The sequence below is a fragment of the Neovison vison genome, chromosome 1, assembly GCF_020171115.1.
Source record: "Neovison vison isolate M4711 chromosome 1, ASM_NN_V1, whole genome shotgun sequence".
NCBI classification, from domain to species: domain Eukaryota; kingdom Metazoa; phylum Chordata; class Mammalia; order Carnivora; family Mustelidae; genus Neogale; species Neogale vison.
This window is the reverse complement of record NC_058091.1, coordinates 291217420-291238540: the sequence shown is the minus strand read 5'-3', so window position 1 is coordinate 291238540 and position 21121 is coordinate 291217420. Positions and strand designations below refer to the sequence as shown.

General features: G+C 39.8%; 1 protein-coding gene across 2 annotated transcripts in view; it reads left to right on the top strand.

The window, feature by feature from the left end:
* The window catches only part of NPR3 (natriuretic peptide receptor 3), a 72177-nt gene that overhangs the window by 22703 nt on the left and 28353 nt on the right, over positions 1–21121 (top strand). The window lies entirely within an intron of this gene.

Below are 21121 nucleotides of genomic sequence, written 5' to 3'. Positions count from 1 at the left end.
GAGATAGATCGCTTTGGGTTGTTTGTGCCCAAAGTGGATGATCAGCTTCATCTGGGCCCTTCCAAAAAGGGCCTCTCTCAGTTTCTTTATTTGAAGTACTGCAGGGTACAGACGTTGGCCCCAGACAGACCTACATTCAGAGCCTGAAGCTAACTCTTCTTAGTTGTGTGATCTAGGGCAAATTACACAGGCTCCCTGGTCCAAACTGCTCCTCCGTGTTGGGAGGATTACAGAGAATCTACCTGAAACATTTACTGTTCTCCCTTCAAAAAGTTGGAGCTCCATAAAGGAGGCCTCTTTTATACCTCTTTTTATACCCGTTTTTATATTACACCTGGCTTTATAAGAATTTCCTATCAAAAGACATATGAAGGTTTTTTTTTTTTTAAGATTTTATTTATTTATTTGACAGAGAGATCACAAGTAGACAGAGAGGCAGGCAGAGAGAGAGGGGGAAGCAGGCTCCCCACTGAGCACAGAGCCCGATGTGGGCTTGATCCTCGGACCCTGAGACCAAAGGCAGATGCTTAACCCACTGAGCCACTCAGGTGCCCCTGAAGGGTCTTATAAAAATATTTATTCATGCCTTAAGTGTTATATATTATACGCATATCATTTAAAATACCTTTTGATTTTCTAAACCATTACTGTCCAGTAGATAAATATATGTGAGCTGCAAATGTGAGCCACATATGTAAGTTAAAATTTCTAGTAGCTACATTTTAAAAAAGTTAAAATAACCAGGTGAGATTAATTTGAATAATACATTTTATTTAACTCACATAGAATATGTTCTTTCAACACTTAAATCAATGTAGAAAGTATGGATGAGATTATATATTCTTTTTATTGGATAAAGTCTTTGAAATCCAATGTGTATTTTACCCTCGCAACATATATTAATTCTTTTCGAATGCTTGGTAGCCATGTGTGACTAGTGGCTACCGTATTGGACAGCGGGTTCTGAATTAGGAAGGAAGGAAGTAGAGCTTCTGCAGTAGAGCCCAGGTTGGAGGAAACCTTTGATAGTATCGTTGTCGTCCAAATCCTTTGCCTCAGGAATAGGAAAGAACGTAAAGGCACTGAACATTTTTGTTTGGCCTTTTACTTGAGGTTGTTGAAGTTCAAGTATCACAGTAAAGGCTGTCCCACATCACGATACTTCTTGGGCAAAAGAGGTGTGTACCTTTGTACCTACTACAAAGATCCATAATATATTCCAAACCAAGTGCTAGCGTTTGGAGATTAGTTGTGGTTTTACATTATAATATGGCTTCTTTCTGATGATGGGATCATTAAAACTGACTTTATAAATAAATGAAAATTTTAATTTTAAGTAGGAATTAAGGCTCATAATAATTTGTTTTGATTCTGAACATGTGTCTACTTTTCATATTTTATGTATTTTTTTTAAAGATTTACTGATTTATATGTAGAGGGGGAAGGGGCAGAAGAAGACGGAGGAAGAGACTCTCCAGCAGACTCCCTGCCGAGTGCAGAACCCAGCGTGGGGCTGGATCTCACCATCCTGAGATCATGACCTGAGCCAAAATCGAGCGTCTGATACTTAACTGACTGAGCCACCGAGGCGCCCCATCATATCTCACGTGTGTTTAGTTGGGCCCTTTTGCGTGCCATCGGGTTAGTGTAGGCAGGCGATTGTGGTGAGTATTGTGGAAGGGGGAGCTATGCGTGCCAAAGACCCGGGAGCTGCTGTAGCTCGGACTCCCAGGTGCTAGACCTTGATCTAAAGCTGCAGGAGATGCTTAACACAGCTAGCAAGGCGTGGTGGTCTTCATTCTAGAGCTCAGCTCTTTCCTAGGTCTTTCTGCTTCTCTTCTTTGTACTATAGATTGTTTTATCTACTTACCTAGAACTTCAGTTCATGACGTTCATCATGGGCTCTTCAGCCTCTACCATTGATTTCAAATCGAACAACTTCAGTGGACTCTCTTATTAGTTCTAAAATTTACCACTCGTTTTAAAAAAATAATCACATGACTTATGAATAGTGTCAATTTTGTTTCTTTCAATTCTTTTCCTATGTACACTTAATTAAAAATATACTTTATTAAATTAAGCATATTAAATTAAATTAAGTATAACTAATTACATTAAAACTTTTAATGGCACTGGCAAGGATCCCAGGACAGTATTGAATATAAGTAGTGATAAGGGGCATTCTTGCCTTGTTCTTAACTTTAATATGAAGAATGCACAACAGATTTCATATCTGTTCATATCACCATTTAGGCATAGTGTTTAGTGTGGGATTTTGGGGAGAGTCCTTATCAGATTATGGAAGTTTCTTTCTATTCTTTGCTGGTGAGGTTTTGTTTTGGCAAAATTACATCTTTTATTAGAATAACTGAAACAAAAATAGCATAACAAGCATTGAAGTTAATAAAATTGAACTTAAGGAAAGGCTTTGGACACAGGTTTTTATTGTAAGCAATGTAAATTACAGCATATTCTTGACGCTCTGTCATGTATATTAGCACTGCATTCATTATATTTAGCATGTTAGCAGCAGCCTTGGAAAGGTGTGATCTCAAAATGCAAAAATCTGATACTTTGGTAAGCCTATACTGAAACACTGGGAAGTGGGAGTAGCTATGGTTTTTAAAATAAAATTACTATTTTATGTTTTTAATTTATCAAATTTTGATGGATTCATGAAATTTTGTTCCCATAAAATTAATCTTCTTTTCCTTCATCCCCCTCTTTTTTCCTCCATCTCCACCTCTTGCGCTCTCTTTATATTTATTTATTATTTTTTAAGATTTTATTTATTCGACAGAGAGAGAGAGAGACAGCGAGAGAGAGAACACAAGCAGGGGGAGTGTGAGAGGGAAAAGCAGGCTTCCTGCTGAGCAGGGAGCCCAATGGGGGACTTGATCCCAGGACCCCAGGATTATGATGTGAGCTGAAGGCAGACACTTAATGATTGAGCCACCCAGGCACCTCTGTGCTCTCTTTTTAAAGTTGGTTTTTTATTGAGATAATTGTAGTTTTAAGGTGTAGTATGGAGAGATCACTTGTATATATTGCCTAATTTCCCCCATTGGTAGCATTTTGGAAAATTATATGTACCAACACAATACAGATATTGACACTGATACAATGCACTGAACTTATTGCTGTGTGTGTGTATGTACGTGTGTGTGTGCACATGTGTGTAGCATAGAGTATGCATATTAAATTCTATGCAATTTTATCACCTGTGTAGGTTGGGGTCTTTGAATTTCATTGAATGGCTTTTCTACATCTGCTGAGATAATCAAGATTTTTTAAAAAAAGATTTTATTTATTTATTTGACAGAGAGAGAAAGATCACAGGTATGCAGAGAGAAGATGGTTATTTCTTTATTCTGTTATAATGTACTAAGTTGCATTACTGGGTTTTTCTCTAATTGACATATAACATCATGTAAGTTTAATATTTGATACATGCATATATGGCAAAACGTTTATCACAGTAAGTTTAGTTAATGTCCATTACCTTGCATAGTTATACAATTTTTTTTCTGGTAATGAGAGGTTTTATGATCTATTATCTTTGCAGCTTTTAAATATACAATACAGTATTAATTATAATCATCATACTTTACATTAAATTCCCAGAACTTATTTATCTTATAACTGAAAACTTGTACCTTTTAATCACTTTTATTACTAGATTTTTCTAATTTTAACTATGTCTGCACTCCAGGCATAACTCTGGTCTCCCTACCTTTCAAGACTGTGAGCTTTTCTATTTCCCAGATCATATTGCAGAGAATAAGATCAGGTTGAACCTAAGCATGTTTGCCTGGGTGCAGCTTCTTTGGCTGCGTCATCCCAAGGGCTTTTGGCAGCCTGTACATCAGCATCTCTGGATCAGATGTCTACTCCTGTTTCCCTTGTCTTTGGTGGGTAGTTTGGTGGGTGCATGTGTGTGGCATGATAGAAAATCAGACTGCTTAGGACTGGGCTATCATTGGGACTGTATATGTTGCATGTACTGTAATGGTCTAGTTATTACCACATGTGTATTATGATGATGTTTCCACCATTCCTATGGGTAATATAAGAAATCCATTTTAAAAAGATTTATTATTTATTTTGGAGAGTGAAAGAGAGAGAGAGAGAGAGAGCGCTTATGGGAGTCGGGGGAGGGGCAGATCATGCCTGAGCCAAAATCAAGAGTCAGCTGCTTAACCAACTGAGCCACCCTGGTGCCCCTAATAATATTTTTACAAGTGTATTTGTCCTCTTACTAATGAACCTAGTAAAGACCTATTCCATTCTGGTGTATCATTTTTTAGTAGGGCCCAGGGGCCACTACTGGAGATAGTGTAGCCTGATGGTTAAAATATGTAGGCTAGGTGTTTCATGGACCTGGCTCTGCCTCTTACTGTTTTTATCGTAGGCACATTTCTGAAACTCTGTGCCTTAGTTTACTGACTATAAAATGGGGATAATAATTTTTAACTGAGAAGACTGTTGAAAGAACTCAAGAATTTTATATAAAGAATATTTAACACGATTCAGGCACTTAGTAAATATTCACTGGATGATAGCTATTATTTCTCTTACTTTTATTTCTTATACTCCAGACCAATGTATATGATGCTTCTGCATGCCTATAGTATCTAGTATTCCTACTTACCCTTCAGATCTCAGCTCAGACACCACCTTCTCAGGATGTGTCTTTCCTGACACTCCAGAATGTCTTAGGGCCCTCTGATCCTTTCCATCATAGCCTCTAGCTATGTGTGGGATTTTCTAATTAAATCCAGCCTCTCCTACCAGACTATAAACCCAGAGAGAGGAGGGACTATGTCTATTTCTGTTCATTCTTGCATCCCCTTGTGGTATGCTTGGTACAAAGGAAGCAGCCAATAAACATATAATTTATTATCATGCTTATTATTTTCATTATTTTTGAATGAGAGGACATCAAATCCAACCTACACTCAGCACAGTGATAGAAAGGGAGAAACTGAGGCCCAGGCAGGCAAGGCGGCCTTTCTAAACGTAATCAGTATGTTGCAATCAGTATAACAATGTTGGGTGGTGATGGAATCCTGTGCCTAGACCTTGTTAGGTCCACAAAGAGAGGAGTTCGGGATTACTTACACTGGGGAAGATGGTATTGGGGATAGTAATGGGTTTTCATAGTGGGGATTCTGAAGACTGTCTGCAAGTCATCAGAAATCTCAAGTTAGAAGTAAAGCCCCATGGAGAGGTCCTCAGCTAGCAGAGGGGCTCTAAGTGTGGCCCAGACAAGTGTTTGCAGAGTGCCTGCCTGGCCTTCTCTGGTGACTTTTATTCCATTGCCCACATGCGCAATGGCTCTCACTCAAGGGTATCTTAGTGGGTGTTTGGCCTTTGCCATGTGAGTGGTTCCAATTCTAGAGCCCTGGAATTTGGTTTTAGAATGCACTGTGTGGTAGCCAAGCCAAGATTAGTTGCATCCCCTGACTCCTGCTTCAGTGACTTTGTTTTTCCACTACATCAGTCTGACCCTTTTATTAACAACGTGCCCAATATGGGGGTGAACCCATGACCTGAAGATTAAATATCTTGGGCCCTACAAGTGAGCCTGGCAGGCAACAGAGGCTTCCTTCCTTTTTCTGCACCCTGCCTGCCCAAATACACACTTTTTTTTTTTTTAAGATTTTATTTATTTATTTTACAGAGATCACAAGTAGTCAGAGAGGCAGGCAGAGAGAGAGAGAGGGGGAAGCAGGCTCCCTGCTGAGCAGAGAGCCCGATGTGGGGCTCGATCCCAGGACCCTGAGATCATGACCTGAGCTGAAGGCAGAGGCTTTAACCCACTGAGCCACCCAGGTGCCCCCCAAATACACACTTTTAAGATAGCAGTTTCTCTTGACTTTTTTACACGCTTGACAAAATCTGGCTAGGACTCTTTCTCTTCTTCATCTGCAGCAATGTGTTTTCTTCTGAAGTGTAAATTATTATTTTATGGATCATGAGATGCTGTTTATTGAGTACTCCAGAGAGCCTGGCTGTGAGTTTGGTATGTGACCATGCAGTAGCCCCATCTGGGTTGAGATCCCCATCACCTAAAAATACTGAAGCAGGTATATCCATGGCCATGAGCTGTGGAAGCCCACAAGAGCGACATTTCTATGCCAGCGTGGATATAAAACATTATGCACCTCAGTGTAAAGCATTCTCATACACTGATGGTACTCACAGAGACATGGACAATTTATCTTGTAGCAGACCATATGTTGTGCATATGTGAAAATACCCACGGTCCTAGAGGAATGAAATCAACCACAGTGGAGTGGGTTCATTTAGTTCTTTAGTAGACAGCTCCTTCCAAATTCATCTAAGTTTCCATGACCTCTTTAAGTGGATAATGACTTAATGTGCATTAACTCTTTATAATTATGTACAGACTTTTGTGTGTGAATGAACATGTGTATATTTCTGGAGAGAGGGGACAGTATCCCTCACCTGATTCTTAATGGAGTCAGTGTCACAAAGAAGGAAGAATCATTGAATTAGACCATAGCTAGTCTGTCTACCATTTGCCCACTTATTGTCTGAAGCCCTATTCGTTCTTATTGATAGGGTACAATGTTGTGCATGTGCAGCTGCATTGAAAACTCACTCCCCTGGAAGCAAATGAAGAAACACCTAAATGCTGGAGTATTTCCTAATCTTAAATTCTAAAACAATTAGCTTTATTGCTGAGATGGGAGAGATACTAGGTCATTCCTTCATTCCTTCATTTTGGACTAGAGAGTCCATTTAGTCTTTCCAATTCCTAGTGTTTTCACATTATGTCTTGAAGAGGTAGACTTAAATTTATCCTTGCTACTATTTCTCAGTTTAGACTGAGCCAGTGCTGGAGACATCATTTCCCCTCTGGCAGGCTGTCTGACTTCTCAGTCGTGTAAATCCCACTCTTGGCCTTGCCCCATTCTCTCTATTGTGTTTGGCACTTCTGAGGCCCATTCACTGGCTGGCTTCGTAAACAGTTGGCTCTGCCTTTGGGTGAAGCTCACCTTCTTCCCCTGATGTTGTTGTTGTTGAAACCAAAATAATACATGACTTTTTAGATGAATACAGTAAATGAAAAAAAGGAACCAGACAGAATAAAAAATAAATTTGTGGTACTGTAAGTTATAGACAAAGAGCAGTGTCCGGTTCTTCTCTACTCCTGACCACCATTCCTTAGAGGCAATAATCTTTAATGTTTTTATTGGCTTCTTCTGCTGTTTCCCTCTATATTTTTCAAATAGCTTATTTATGCTGCTGTTTTTGACATATAAAATCTGATATCATCTTATTATTTTCTAAAATGGAAAGACATTTAACTCCTTTACACATTTTCTCTACAAGTATTTACTTTTCCTCCCAACCTCCCAATATTTTATAACATAATTTTTAGTTAAAAGTACAGTCACAAAATAAAATTTGAAGAAAAGCTACCCCCCACATTCAGAGCTACTATTATTATGACCATATATATAATGAACCACATAACAGAACCACATGGTGTTTTATGATTACATTTCCTCTTCTGTGTAGCCCTTTTTCTATGATGTTAATAATTTCCCTGTTTTGTTATTTGCTTCCATGTAGTTCTCACTATTCCCTGAATGATGTTAGTGATTTCTGTTTTCCGGCTCCAGTTTAGAGTAATGACTTCCTTTAGTATCAACCTGGAAATGTTTCTCAGTTTTCTCCTGTATTAGTTCCCCTTTTTCTTGAATATCAAATCTCCTTCTCAGTTGAATTTCACCTTAGTTTTGAAGATGATATGAGCAGAAAATCTTTTGAGACTTTGAGTATTAGAGAACATTTTGTTTTATCTTTATATATAATTGGTTATTTAGCTGGGTATAAAATTTTAGCTTGAAGGTTAATTTTCCTTCAAATTTTGATGTCATTTCCCTATTTTCATGTTGCTTTTGGTATTACCATTCTGATTATTTTTTTTCATGTTACTTTTTTTTTTCTCTCTCTCTTTAGAAGCCTTTAGTGTTTTCTCTGTATTGTTGATTGTTTAATCAGGGTCTAGTCAGGAAAAATTAGGTAATTGAATGGAAGGAATTTAATAGGAGAAGTTAACTCTAAGGTGTAGGAAGAGCTGAAATGCCAAATAGAATAGTAAGACAAGCCAGAAATTAGCAACAGCAAAAGCTATTACCACTTCTAGAGCTAGTAGGACCAGGAAAGAAATGGTTTTTACCAGGACCAAAGAGTTAGTGTCATAAGAGCTAGATGCATGGAAGAAATGCATCCTCTGCCAGAGATGTTACCTATGGTGAAGCGAGAGAGAGGAGTAAAATCCTGGCTTTTCCCTTCTTCCTGACCCTTCTACCAGTGCTTCCTGCTGACTGGATCAACCAAAAGTCAGCTAACAGGGAAATGCAGCCTAGAAGAATCATCCTCCTGTGATATAGAGCGGAGCAAAGCAGATGCAGGGAGGGAAATGAATTGGAGGCCAGAGGCAGACAGTTGGCTCACTGGTACTCTGTTTTCTCTGTTTTTTACTATTATGTGTCTTGGTTTGGATCCTTTAATATCTTTGTGCTGGTCATTTTGTTTGCTCTTTTCAGAAATTTTAAAATTGGATGTTGACCCTTTTCAGTTGATTCTTTAATTTTTTTCTCCTGTTTTCCAACTCTGCCTTTTTCTTTTCCATTCTGAGAGATTGCCTCAACTATATTTTCCAAAGTGTCCATTGCATTTTTAAATTCTGCTATAATATTTTTAATTTCCAAGAGCTCTCTCTTAGTCTCTTTCTAAAAAAATAGTACCTGACAAGGTTTCCTGGATTCAATATCTTATCTTTCTGTATATACCTTTTCCTCAGTTCTAGATCACATTTCTTTCACATTTTTAAATTTTCTGAAGTTAGGATCCATTTTATAATTGGTGGACTGTTGCAGTTTAGTAAGTAGAGTTTTTTTCTAAGGGAACATAAAACAAAGATGCTTTTTACAATTCTGGTACCTTACTTTTGTTGAGACAAGGGGTTTTTTGGTAAGTTTTCTTTTACTTCTTCATTGCTTATTTCAAGTTCTTTTTAAAAAATATTACTTTTTATTTCTTTCTCTTCCATATTATGAAGTTTTATTAAACTATTGGTAGTTCTTAACTATTTATATTTAAGGGTGATCCATGAAAGAGGCCATCTAGATATTCTGTGTACATGGGAACTTGTTTAGAGGTAGATTTTATTGTAGGGTAATAAGGTATTGAGTTAGTTTTTTCAAAAGGTTATCCCATATTTGATTAGCTGGAAGTTGTTTCTCTTAGACTCATTGGATTCATTAAAGAATTCTCCTCCAAATCCCTTCTTCTTTTTAAAAAAGATTTATTTATTTATTTATTTGACAGAGAGAGAGAGAGGGAGAGAGAGATCACAAGTAGGCAGAGAGGCAGGCAGAGAGAGAGGAAAACAGGCTCCTTGCTGAGCAGAGAGCCTGATGCGGGGCTTGGTCCCAGGACCCCAATCCCAGGACCCTGAGACAACGACCTGAGCCAAAGGCAGAGGCCCAACCAACCAAGCCATCCAGGCACCCCTCTCTTCTTGAGAGTTTTAAGTCTTCCCTACATTCTGGGAGACCATGGTGGGGGAGCCTCACCTTTAGGATTGTAGACTTTTCACTTAAACCTCATTTTCAGTTTTATGCTTCACCTGAGCTCCACCTGTGCCAGATAACTTCCTGTTTGGGTCTTTTTTGTGCCAACAATTTTGGCCAATAAACCTCTTGTTTTCTGCCTGGATGGGAAGGGGCAATTTCTTCTCTGGGTATGGTTTGGTGGTTCCTGGGGGGAGGGCGGGGGCAGCATTTGAGTTGAAGTGGTCTGTATACAGACTTTCAACTAATCCCACCATTTTCTTTTCTTTTCTTTTTTCTTTTAAGATTTTATTTTATTTATTTACTTATTTGACAGAAAGAAAGATAACAAGAGAGGGAGCACACACAAGGGGAGTGGGAGAGGGAGAACCAGGCTCCTCATTGAGTAGGGAGCCCTACGTGGGGTTCAATCCCAGCACCCTGGGATCATGACCTGAGCTAAAGTTTCATGCTTAACAACTGAGCCATCCAGGCAGCCCCAATTCCATCATTTTCAACTGCATGGCATCCCTGCTTCCAGAGACAACTAGTATTTCCAATTCTAGAACATCTTTAAGGGGAATTTTTTTTTTTTTTAATCGGAGCTTCCTGCCCTGTTCCTGTGCACAGTCTAGCTTTAGTTTCTCGGGTCTATTGTGTTGGTGATCCCTCTCCAGTTTCCAAAATTTTGTTGACATTTCTCATCTACTATTTCCTTCCTGTACTCTTTCCAGTTATAAGTTTACACCCTAAAAATTTCTTTTATTGTTGTTTTGGTAGGGATTTTGGAGGGAACGTGTGTTTTACTAGAAGTCTCCCTGGATTGTTGAATCCATGAAAATGTTCAAATACGGCGATGACATCTTGTTTTGTATGATGTTTGGTTTTGTGGTAGTGACAGGTGTGAGGGGTAATCTCATTATAGAGAAAGCAAGGAAGAGAGTTGTGTGTGTTTGAGAGAGGGATTTGTCATGTTTCTTTTGGTCCCAAATGTTGTAGATCCTTTAGAAATTCCTATTTGGTTCTAGTTTCCTTTCTAGTGGCTACTTTTACTTGACTTCCTAGCTTAGTGCCCACTTTCTCACCCTCACAGACATGTCTGCCTTCTGTGAGTCTTTAAAAGCAATTATACACAAACAACATACATTAACAGTAATACTAAGAAAAGGGTTGTTCTTTTACAGTTTTGATATACTGGTGTATGAGTCTTTTATTTTTTAATTTTTTTTTTTCTTTATGTCTAGGACTAAACTCCTCTAATATACCTTATATACCAGCTTCACTTGAAAAATGATTCTTTTTTACCTATACAGGAACATCATGTAGGGATCCTGTTGCCAGTCAAAGTAGAAGTCTAGGTTTTAAAGTAGATTTTTTAAAAGCCAAGTTGACTCAGTTTAAGGTTAAAAGATGGGATATTTAAATAAAAATAATAGGAGCTGTTTGTGTCCTGGCAGGTTATTTGTAATTTATCACAGTGCAATGGTAGCAATTTAAAACCCTTTCTAGAATCTGTTAGGATTCTTTCATTGTAAAACAAAATGCTTCAGAAAAAAAGTTAAAAAACATTTGAAGATGTTAAGAGGGCCCCAATGTGGGGCTCAGTTACCTTCCAAAGCAGTGACTGTCTCCTCTGAATGGGATCCAGCCCCTAGTAATCTCCATTATTGCAGACAGCATTATGCTAGAGCCAAATGCAATCCAGCTGGGAAAGAGCTATAGGAGAGAAGGCAGACTTCCTGACCATGGACTAGGGCAGTGGACTTGGGCTGCGAAAGCCCTTGGCCAGGTCCCTTCACCTCTTGGGGCTTCCTCTATTGTAAAACCAGAGGTTTGGTCCACACCTCAAGGAACGTTCCCATTTCCAGGTTTCTGTTATTACATATTGAAAGTGTTTTTTTGTCTTTAGTCTTAATTTAGAGGCTGCGTTTCAATGTCCATATCTGGTATGGAAGGTACATAGCCCTTACTGAAAAATCACAGTGTAACAATCATCACAAGGCCTCCCTCCCGCCCCACATTTTAGGAGACTCATTACAATGTACTATTCTGCTGCGTGTAACCTTACATCAGAGAAGTCTCTTGGAAATTTTCATTTCTCCAGTTTGTAAGAACAAAGGACCAACTTTTCTTCAGCTTTGAAATGGTCACATTCTATGGCCTGTGTTTGCCTCTGTAAAACTCACCTTTGTATTCATAAGGAATTGCAACCTTCTGTGTTCAATTTGCCTTAGCTAAGATAGAGCTGCCAGGGTACTTTTGCAAACACAGAGTTAGAGCCTGGTTTTTAAGAATGGATCAGAACTGATTTTTAGCCTTTCTCCAGTGAACCTCAGAAATGTTTTTTTGTTGTTACAAAAAGGTGTTCTAGTTATAAAGAATGTGTAGAGTCCACTTTTTTTTTTTTAATGAAATAATGCTGCATCCTCAGTGCTTTGGCCTTCAAATTCCGTTTCTTGCTTCTTAATGCCACCTCTGTTCTTGACTTGGGGTAGAATTTGGTAAATGCTGTTTTTATTTCTAACCAGGTATTCTGAGCAGGGGGTGATTTTATAACCTTGAATATTTGCTCGTTTGAGGTTAGCGGGCCACCCATAGCTTGTTTTTTCTCCTTATTTAAAAGTTGAAAATTTAACTAATTAAACAAATACTCTAGCTGTGTTTGATGCACAGCAGTATTGTTAGGGAGGGGGATGTGTATTTGGGCATCGTCTCCCTCCCACGTTTCCCACTGACACTCAAAAATGAAATGGGAGCCTGGGGAGCAGCCGATTTATCCAGCCAAGGTATTTGAACAGAGACAGGTTTAATAAATCATTGTTTAGATAGGCCACACATTACATTTCGGAAAGCCCCAAATGTTGGAAAACACCGCTCTCATTTCCTTCAATGAGGGGACGGCCTAGCAGGAAAGCTGTCTCAACCAGCTTGTATTTTGACACTGGTTTTGCACAGGAACAGTGTGGGAGGTGACATCAGTTGAAAAGTTATCAGATCATCAATAAAATCTCTGCCAGGCACTTCACCTTTTCTTGTCTTATATAATATCATTTAATGGACACTGTAGGCTCTGAGATTTTAATAGAAGTTAGCTGGTCAGTAAATGTCATGAAAGAAGAAAATGCAGCTGATGGATGCAAACTATATTTTAACCCACTTCTGGTGAGACGGTGCCCAGGCCAGCCTTTGTGCCTGCCAGAGATGCTATTAGAATAACGGAGGCTCCTCACGTTCCCCCCACCCCCACCGGCTGTCTCCCCTTTGTGTCCTCACCCCCTTTCTTTGAAGACAGCCAGGGAATAATTTGTCCAAATGAAAAGGCTCTTTCAGGCACTGGAGAGCTCAGCTAATTGTATTTGAAAGAGTAAAAGGGAACCACAAGTTGGCTTTTAACAACAGAAAAATAATGAGTTCACATGCCAACGTATTAATAAGATTAGTTTTATTAGGAAAATGTAATCAGGCAAACAGTGGCACTGCAAAAGGAATGGCTTATTAAAAGCCATTCTTTTTTGTTAGCTAAAGAAATACCAGTTGGCTTTCAAAACACATTTAAATAAAGACACAATGAAATCTAAAAGATAGTCACTTTCCTTTTCTTGAAATAGGAAAATTGCTTTGAAATTGTTTATTCCTATAAGTTCAATAGCTTTAGTTGTGCCAAATTAGAATATTTTAAAAACTTGGGTATCTCCCAACTCATGTGCTTTTTGTTTGATTGTAAATTATTACCCATTTGGTCATGAGTTTTCACATATAGGCAGGCGTGGATTCATTAATTGCAAAAGCAGTGTTGAACAGGTGCAACCCAAAGATGTTTGCGACAGAAAGAACAACTGTACCTATCAAAAAGGACTTTTCCAGACAGTAGGTTTCATTTTGACCCTTTGAAAGGCAATCACTGTTTTTTAAATTACCATTAGGTACAGTGATATAATTTCAGTTAGAAAGATATTTTGCAATACTGGAGACAATATACTCAAATATGCATGACCAAAATAGCAATGCAGTGGGGAACGATGTTTCACAATTGAAGGGCTCTGCTGTTGAATTTTTTTTTTTTTCCTCACTTGTACTGTCACTGCGTGGAGTAGAGGGCTTTTTAACACATGTGGCCACATTCTTCACAATGAAAACTCAATTCAAGTTCTTTTTAGAATAGCCAGGTCACTTAAAATGTGGACTGTAGCTACATTCCCAGTCCAGCTTGCAGCAAGAACACACATCAGCTTGAACAATCATACCCACGGGTGCCAGTGAAGGAGCCCAGGGCAAAACCGTAGAGGAGGAAAGCTCTGATTCGTTTGTTGTTTGTTTTGTTTTGCTTTTCTCTGCTGGTGCTCCTGGAGGCTCAGGGCTACAGCATCCCTCTTTTTCCACGTGGTGAGGAACTCATTTTCACAAAGGCACTGGGATTCAGCAGTTTAGCATCACTAGGATATCACATTTATAGAAAGTATGGGGAGGGATACGGCATTTATAGAAAGGAAAAGGAAGACCTACAATAAATGAGCCTAAAGGTGGTATTTTGCTGTCAGGAGGAGGAGTTGAAAGAGCCTCTCCGAGGCCAGGATTCATTCTTTCTCTGAGGGAAACATGGCTATAGTCAGACCCCCCCCCCCGCCGCCCCCCACAACCGCTGGAGCAGCACTTCAACGCCCTTACACAAAGCCTTGCGTTTTATTGATGGAGTAGCAGGAGAGGGACTCTGCATTTCACATACATTCACAGGAACAGGAAGAGACTGCCCATGTGTCCAGCCTTCCAGCCTGGGAGGGGGGCGGTGGACAGGCCCCGGCCAGCTTCATGGGCCACTAACACAGGATTCTGGTGCCTGATGCTGACGGTGGCCACAGAGTTTTAAAGTCCAAGGGCAGAGTTCTGGTTCATAAGGCCGGGCCACGGATGCTGCTCTCCATGTGGCTGGCTGTGGTGGAGGAGCCCGAGGTAGTGGTTCAGTAAATATTCATTAATGGGCATTAAAACAATTGATGACCTCGGGACATGCCACTTTGTGTGCTAGAGACTTTAATCTGTGAAATGGAGAAAACCACACTGAGTTGCTCTTGGAATTTATGAAAAATGATTGTAAAGGGGTTTTATAAGCTTAAGCGCTTTGAGTGACAGTGTCCAAAGCAAACAGCCCGGCGGCCGAGGGCAGGACATCCCGTAGCCTTGCAGGCAGCCGGAGCTGAGGCCGCATGCTTTCTGGGGGCTGGCTGGTTGTTGAAAAAGAGGAACTAGAATAATCCATTGCTAGGGACTCGATCCTCTCCCCAGTTGTGAAATCCGAAAGTAGCTCAAGCTGTAGGGAATGATTTTGGATTAGTATTTATCTTCTGATTTTTGCTCCCCCTGGAGTGAGCTTGCTTCATTTTGTAAAGTCCTAAAAATCTTGCTCCTACAGGCTGTGATTGGAGGTAGGGAGGCGGAGAACTGGGGAATTTTTTATTTATTTATTTATTTTTGGTATGTTAACTTGACAGTTGGCCTCAGTTGGGAGATCTTTATTATTTCCTTTATTCTTTCCTTTTCCTGCTCTCTCTATGTGAGATAATTACAGACTCACTGAAGTCAGATGGCTGTGTTTCTAGCCCATCGTAAAGATCTTGAAGATTCAGTCTCTCTATTAGTAAATGGCCCCGTGTCAGGTTGGCCCCCTAATTTGCCCAGTGTTGCTGTACAAATTATGTGCATTGCAGTCTTAGGACATTTTTCCTTTTCTGTACTCAGCAGTGACATGTATTTGATGTCAAACCTACGCCCAAAAATTTCTTGGGGAGGTGCACCTGGGTGGCTCTGTTGGTTAAGCATCTGCCTTCAGCTCAGGTCATGATCCCAGGGTTTGGGGATCGAGCTCCTGCTCAGTGGGGAGGCTGCTTCTCCCTCTGCTTCCTGCTTGTGGTGCCCTCTCACCCTATCTCTGTCTCTGTCTCTCTCAAATAAATAAATAAAATATTAAAAAAAAAGAGAAAATGTAAATTAAAAAAAAAAAAAGAATTTTTTGGGAGAAGAGACTTCAGATACAGTCCCCGAGCTCTCCGGGGGGACTCATATTCTTGCTGATCACCGGACCATGAGCATCACCATGCATATAATTAAGCTGGGAGAGGGTTGCTCTTTGAATCCCTACGCATACCGTGAAGAATTTACCAAGTCCTTTGTTTGGTCAAGGCATTGCAGCAGGTCCTGTGAGGATAATTCAGCATCTGTGTGGGCCGCTCTGGAAGGACAGGTAAGAAGAGTTGCGTACTGATGAGCCTCCTAAGTGAGGCTAAGTGAATCCAAGCCTAGAAGTAGGAAAGCCATTAGATGCATTTAGGGAATAGCGAGCAAAATAACCTGGCTTGACCGGAGTGATTTCACAGAGGAGTAGTTTGGAAAGGTCTCTTTCTGTGTTGAAATTTGCCCCTCCCTTGGCTGCCAAGACGCCGCTGTCTCCAAGTTCTCTGCCTACACTGCAATCCTTCCTAGTGTCCTTTCATGAATCCTCTTCCCCACTTGCTCCACAAATATTGGTGTTTCCCAGGGTTCTTCCCTTGGCCCTTTTCTCTCTAAACACAATTTCTGGGCAGCACATCCACTTGTCTGGGTGGGATGTTCAACTCTATGTGGATAGCACCTAAATTTATATCTCCAATTGCAACCTCTCTCCTGAGTGGCAGCCCTCCCCCCACCCCCCTTCCAATTTCCCACCCACACCTCTGCCTGAATGACATGGCATCTGCCTGCCTCATGCTTTCACTGGGAACTGCTCCATTTTGGCACTGGGCTGGACAAAGTATAGAGGGGTGTCAAGGAGGGTGGAAGCTTGAATTCAAAGAACTTGTTCTACACGCAGAAGGAAGTGGGAGATTATGGTCAAAAAGAGATTGTCAAGGATTTTGAAAGTAGAGCAGCTCCGGGGGATGACAAGGGTTAGCGTCTTGCTACTCACAGGGTGGTCTCTGGAGCAGCTACGTAGGATCAACGGGGAGACTGTAGAAATGAGGAATTTTTTTTTTTTAAACATTTTGTTTATTTATTTAAAAGAGAGATGCCCAGTGAGAGAAGGAACACAGCAGGGGGAGAGGGAGACAGGCTTCCCAAAGAGCAGGGAGCCTGATGTGGGGCTTGATCCCAGGACCCTGGGATCATGACCTGAGCCGAAGGCAGATGCTTAATGACTGAGCCACCCAGGTGCCCCGAAATGAGGAATCTTGGTGCCTCATTCCTTAGACCTGCTGAATCAGAATCTGCCTCTGAATGAGGTTCCTAGGTGACTGGTATGCACATTAAAGTCTGAGAGGCATTGGTCTAGGGTGTGTGCATGAGATTGAGTTGAAATTGAGGGGACATGAAATTTGTTAAATAATGGCAGTCAGGGAACCAAGAGGCTATGGTGTTGAATGAATGAATAATGCACGGGGACCTTGAAATGGCCCAGTATGAATGCAGTAACGTGGGTGGAGAGGAAGAATGCGAACTGACTGCCAGCCTCCTTAATGCATTCATTATGCCCTAGGAGTGAGGGAGGGGCCTTGCCTCAGATGACAGTAATATTTGACAGAGGATTTTTGACATCTCAGTTCTGTGAGAATAGAGCCTCTAATTAGGATTTTTCCCCTTTTAAGTTCCATGTCTTAGTTCTTAAAATAATAGCAGATTCTTAAATGATAATGAATTGGCTTTATGAGTACTGGACTTAATAAGACTAAGCCCTTTTTTCTGGCTTTATGTCAATTTATAATTTTCTCCGCTCCCCACCCCCCCTTTTTTTTTAACATAGCAGCAAGAGCTGACTTTAATGATCTGGTATCAAATACTACCCTTTTTTACTTCCTTTGATCCCCTTTTCCTGACAATTAAAAACACGTTTGCTAGGATAAAATTTCACATTATTTTTTCTCTTCCTCCTGATATGTAGATAACATCGTGGAAATCTCACATTAGAGAAGTGATACTAGACTTTGAAGGAAGAGGCTGATATCCTTGAGGCTATGTCCTTTGGGGAGGTGCCCTGCTTGATAAGAAAGTTAACACTGATGATGAAGGTGCTGGTTTGGAGTTAGGAGACTTTAGTTTTGGTTGTAGTTCTGTCCTTGTATCTGCATGGCTTTGAGTGAATCAGGCAACTGTTATGGGTTTCAGTTTCGCGTGTATGCTGGTTGGACTGTATAAACTCTAAATTCCCTTCAATCTGTGGAATTTTGTAATTCTCTGATTCTTTTGGTTTATACCCAGGAGTTTCTTCTATTGTGGCTAATATATTTTTTGAGCTCGGTGTTACTCTGCTTTGCAAATTCTTGGGGCTACTGCCATGATTCAAAATCATGACACATCTGCATCTAGAATACTCTGACTGTTTTGGTAACTTTCTTAAGAGTATCAAGTCTCCTCATATTAGCAGAGTATGTTAGCTCTAAATGTTTTTAAAAAGTAATAGAGAATGTTTTAATTGCCCAAGGGAATGAAACAATTTTCTTAATGAGATAGACTTAGAAAGACCAATCTCTTCAAAATGCATAATAAGATGTAGCATGAGTCAACCTGGTGAAGACCATGGGACATTTCTTGAAATTTGAAGACTTAAACTGAATTCTCAAACTGTAGACCTGAAGGCATACTTTCAGGATAATTACAAGGATGACTATTTTTCCTGGTAGTTAGTAGGCATATGAAACTCATTATTTGCATAGTTTCCAAAGGCTGTCTTAAAATGTGTCCCAGAATGATTTAGATAAGTTCATTATGATGGATTCCAAATGGGACTGAGAGCATGTTGGTCACTTGGTGTGTTGCCCTATTCTTTTAGGTTGATATTTAAGATTTTTAAAAGTCCAGGGCGCCTGGGTGGCTCAGTGGGTTGAAGCCTCTGCCTTCGGCTCAGGTCATGATCTCAGGGTCCTGGGATCAAGCCCCACATCGGGCTCTCTGCTCCACGGGGAGCCTGCTTCCTTCTCTCTCTCTCTGCCTGCCTCTCTGCCTATAATTGTGATCTCTGTCTGTCAAATAAATAAATAAAATCTTTAAAAAAATCTATAAATGTCCTTTATAAATGATTGATTTAAAAATTTTTAAAAATTTTGATTGATGATAGGAAACGCAGAACTTGACCAGACAAAGCATGAATGTTGACCGGATTGTTATCTATTTTCAGATATTCTGGTAGCACCAACTGTGGAATATTTCCACTATTCTGGCTTGAGTTGTTCATTTAGGGAATTGATTAATAAAGAAAACTTTTTATTGTGGGAAATTTCAAATATACACAAAAAAAGAGTGCAGTATAGTGAAGCTCCATGTCCCCATCACTCAGCTTCAACAATTACCAACTCATTTTAATTTTACCTATAAACTTGCCTGCCTTCACTTCTGACATCTGATAATTTTGAATCAAATCCAAGGCATTCTCATTTCATCTGTAAATATGTTAGTTTGAATCCAAAAAATAAGACTCTATCATTTTTACAAGTATACAATACAGTATTGTTAACTACAGTCACCATGCTACACATTAGATCCCTGGAACTTACTCATAACTATAAGTTTCTACCTTTTGACTAATATCTCCTCGTTTCTCCCACCCCCAGCCCCTGGCAATCCCCATTCCACTATCAGTTTCTATGAATCTGACTTTCTTAGATTCCACTTATAGGTGAGATCATAGAGCATTTCTCTTTTTCTGTCTGGTTTATTTTGCTTAACACAGTCACCTCTGCGTTTATCTATATTGTCACAAATGGTAAGATTTCCTTCTTTTTTATGGATGACTAATATTCCATTGCATATCTACCAGTTACTTTATCTATTAATTTATTGATGGATATTTAGGGTTTTTTTTTTAATGTTTTGGCTATTGTGAATAATGCTGCAATCTACATGCAGATATCTCTTCAAGATACTGATTTCATTTCCTTCAGACACATACCCAGAAGTGGGATTGCTGGATTATACAGTATTTCTATTTTTCACTTTTTGAGGAATTTCCATACTGTTTTCCATAATGACTGTACCAATTTACATTCCCACATATGGTGCACATGTGTTCCCTTTTCTCCATATTCTCAGTTGTTATCTCTTGGTTTTTGTTTTGTTTTTAAAAATTTTTTTAAAAAGATTTATTTATTTATTTGAGAGAGAATGAGAGAGAGCAAGCTGGGGGAGATGCAGAGTGAGAGAGAGAATCCTCAAGCATACTCCCTGCTGAGCATAAAACTCAACACGAGACTTGATCCCAGCACCCTGAGATCACAGCCCGAGTTAAAATCAAGAGTTGAATTCTTAACCAACTGTGCCATCCAGACACCCTGTTTTGTTTCCTGTTTTTAAATAATAACCATCCTAAGAAGTGTGTAGTGATATCTCATTGTGGCTTTGATGTACATTCACCTGATGGTTAGTGATGCTGAGCATCTTTTCATGTATCTGCTAGCCATCTGTATGAGCCCTTTGGGAAAAATGTCTATTCAGGTCCTTTGCTAATAATCTCTAAATGAGATTATTACCATTATTTGCTGTTGAGTTGTATGAGTTCCTTATATATTTTGAATATTAACCTCTAAACAGATAAATGGTTTGCAAATATTTTTTCCTGTTCCATATGTTGCCTTTTCATTTGGTCGATGTTTCCTTTGTTGTCCAGAAGCTTTTCAGTATGGTATGGTTCCACTTGTTTATTTTTGCTTTTGCTGCTTCTGCTTTTGGTGTCATATCCAAAAAATCATTGCCAAGACCAATGTCCAAGGATCTTTTTCCCTATGTTTTTTCCTGGTAGTTTTCTAGTTTCAGCCTCACATTTAAGACTTTAATCCATTTTAACCATAGTGACATACCACCTCACACCAGTTAGAGTGGCTAAAATTCACAAGTCAGGAAACGACAGGTATTGGCGAAGATGAGGAGAAAGGGGAACCCTCCTACACTGTTGTTGGGAGTGCAAGCTGGTGTAGCCACTTTGGAAAACAGTATGGAGGTTCCTCAAAAAGTTGAAAATAGGGGCACCTGGGTGGCTCAATGGGTTAAAACCTCTGCCTTCGGCTCAGGTCATGATCCCAGGGTCCCTGAGTCAGGCTTTCTGCTCAGCGGGGAGCCTACTTCCCTTCTTCTCTCTCTGCCTGCCTCTCTGCCTACCTGTGATCTCTGTCTGTCAAATAAATTAAAAAAAAAATCTTAAAAAAATGAAAATAGAGCTACCCTAAGACCCAGCAATCACACTACTGGGTATTTATCCTAAAGATACAAATGTAGTGATACGAAGGGGCACGTGCATGTAAATGTTTATAGCAGCAATGTCCACAATAGCCAAACTATGGAAAGAACCTGGATGTCCACCAACAGATGAATGGATAAAGAAGATGTGACACACACACACACACACACACACACACACACACTGAAATACTATGCAGCCATCAAAAACCTAAAATCTTGCCATTTGCAATGACATGCATGGAACTAGAGGGTATTATGATAAGTGAAATAAGTGAACCAGAGAAAGACAATTATCATATGATCCCTCTGATATGAAGAATTTGAGAGGCAGGTCA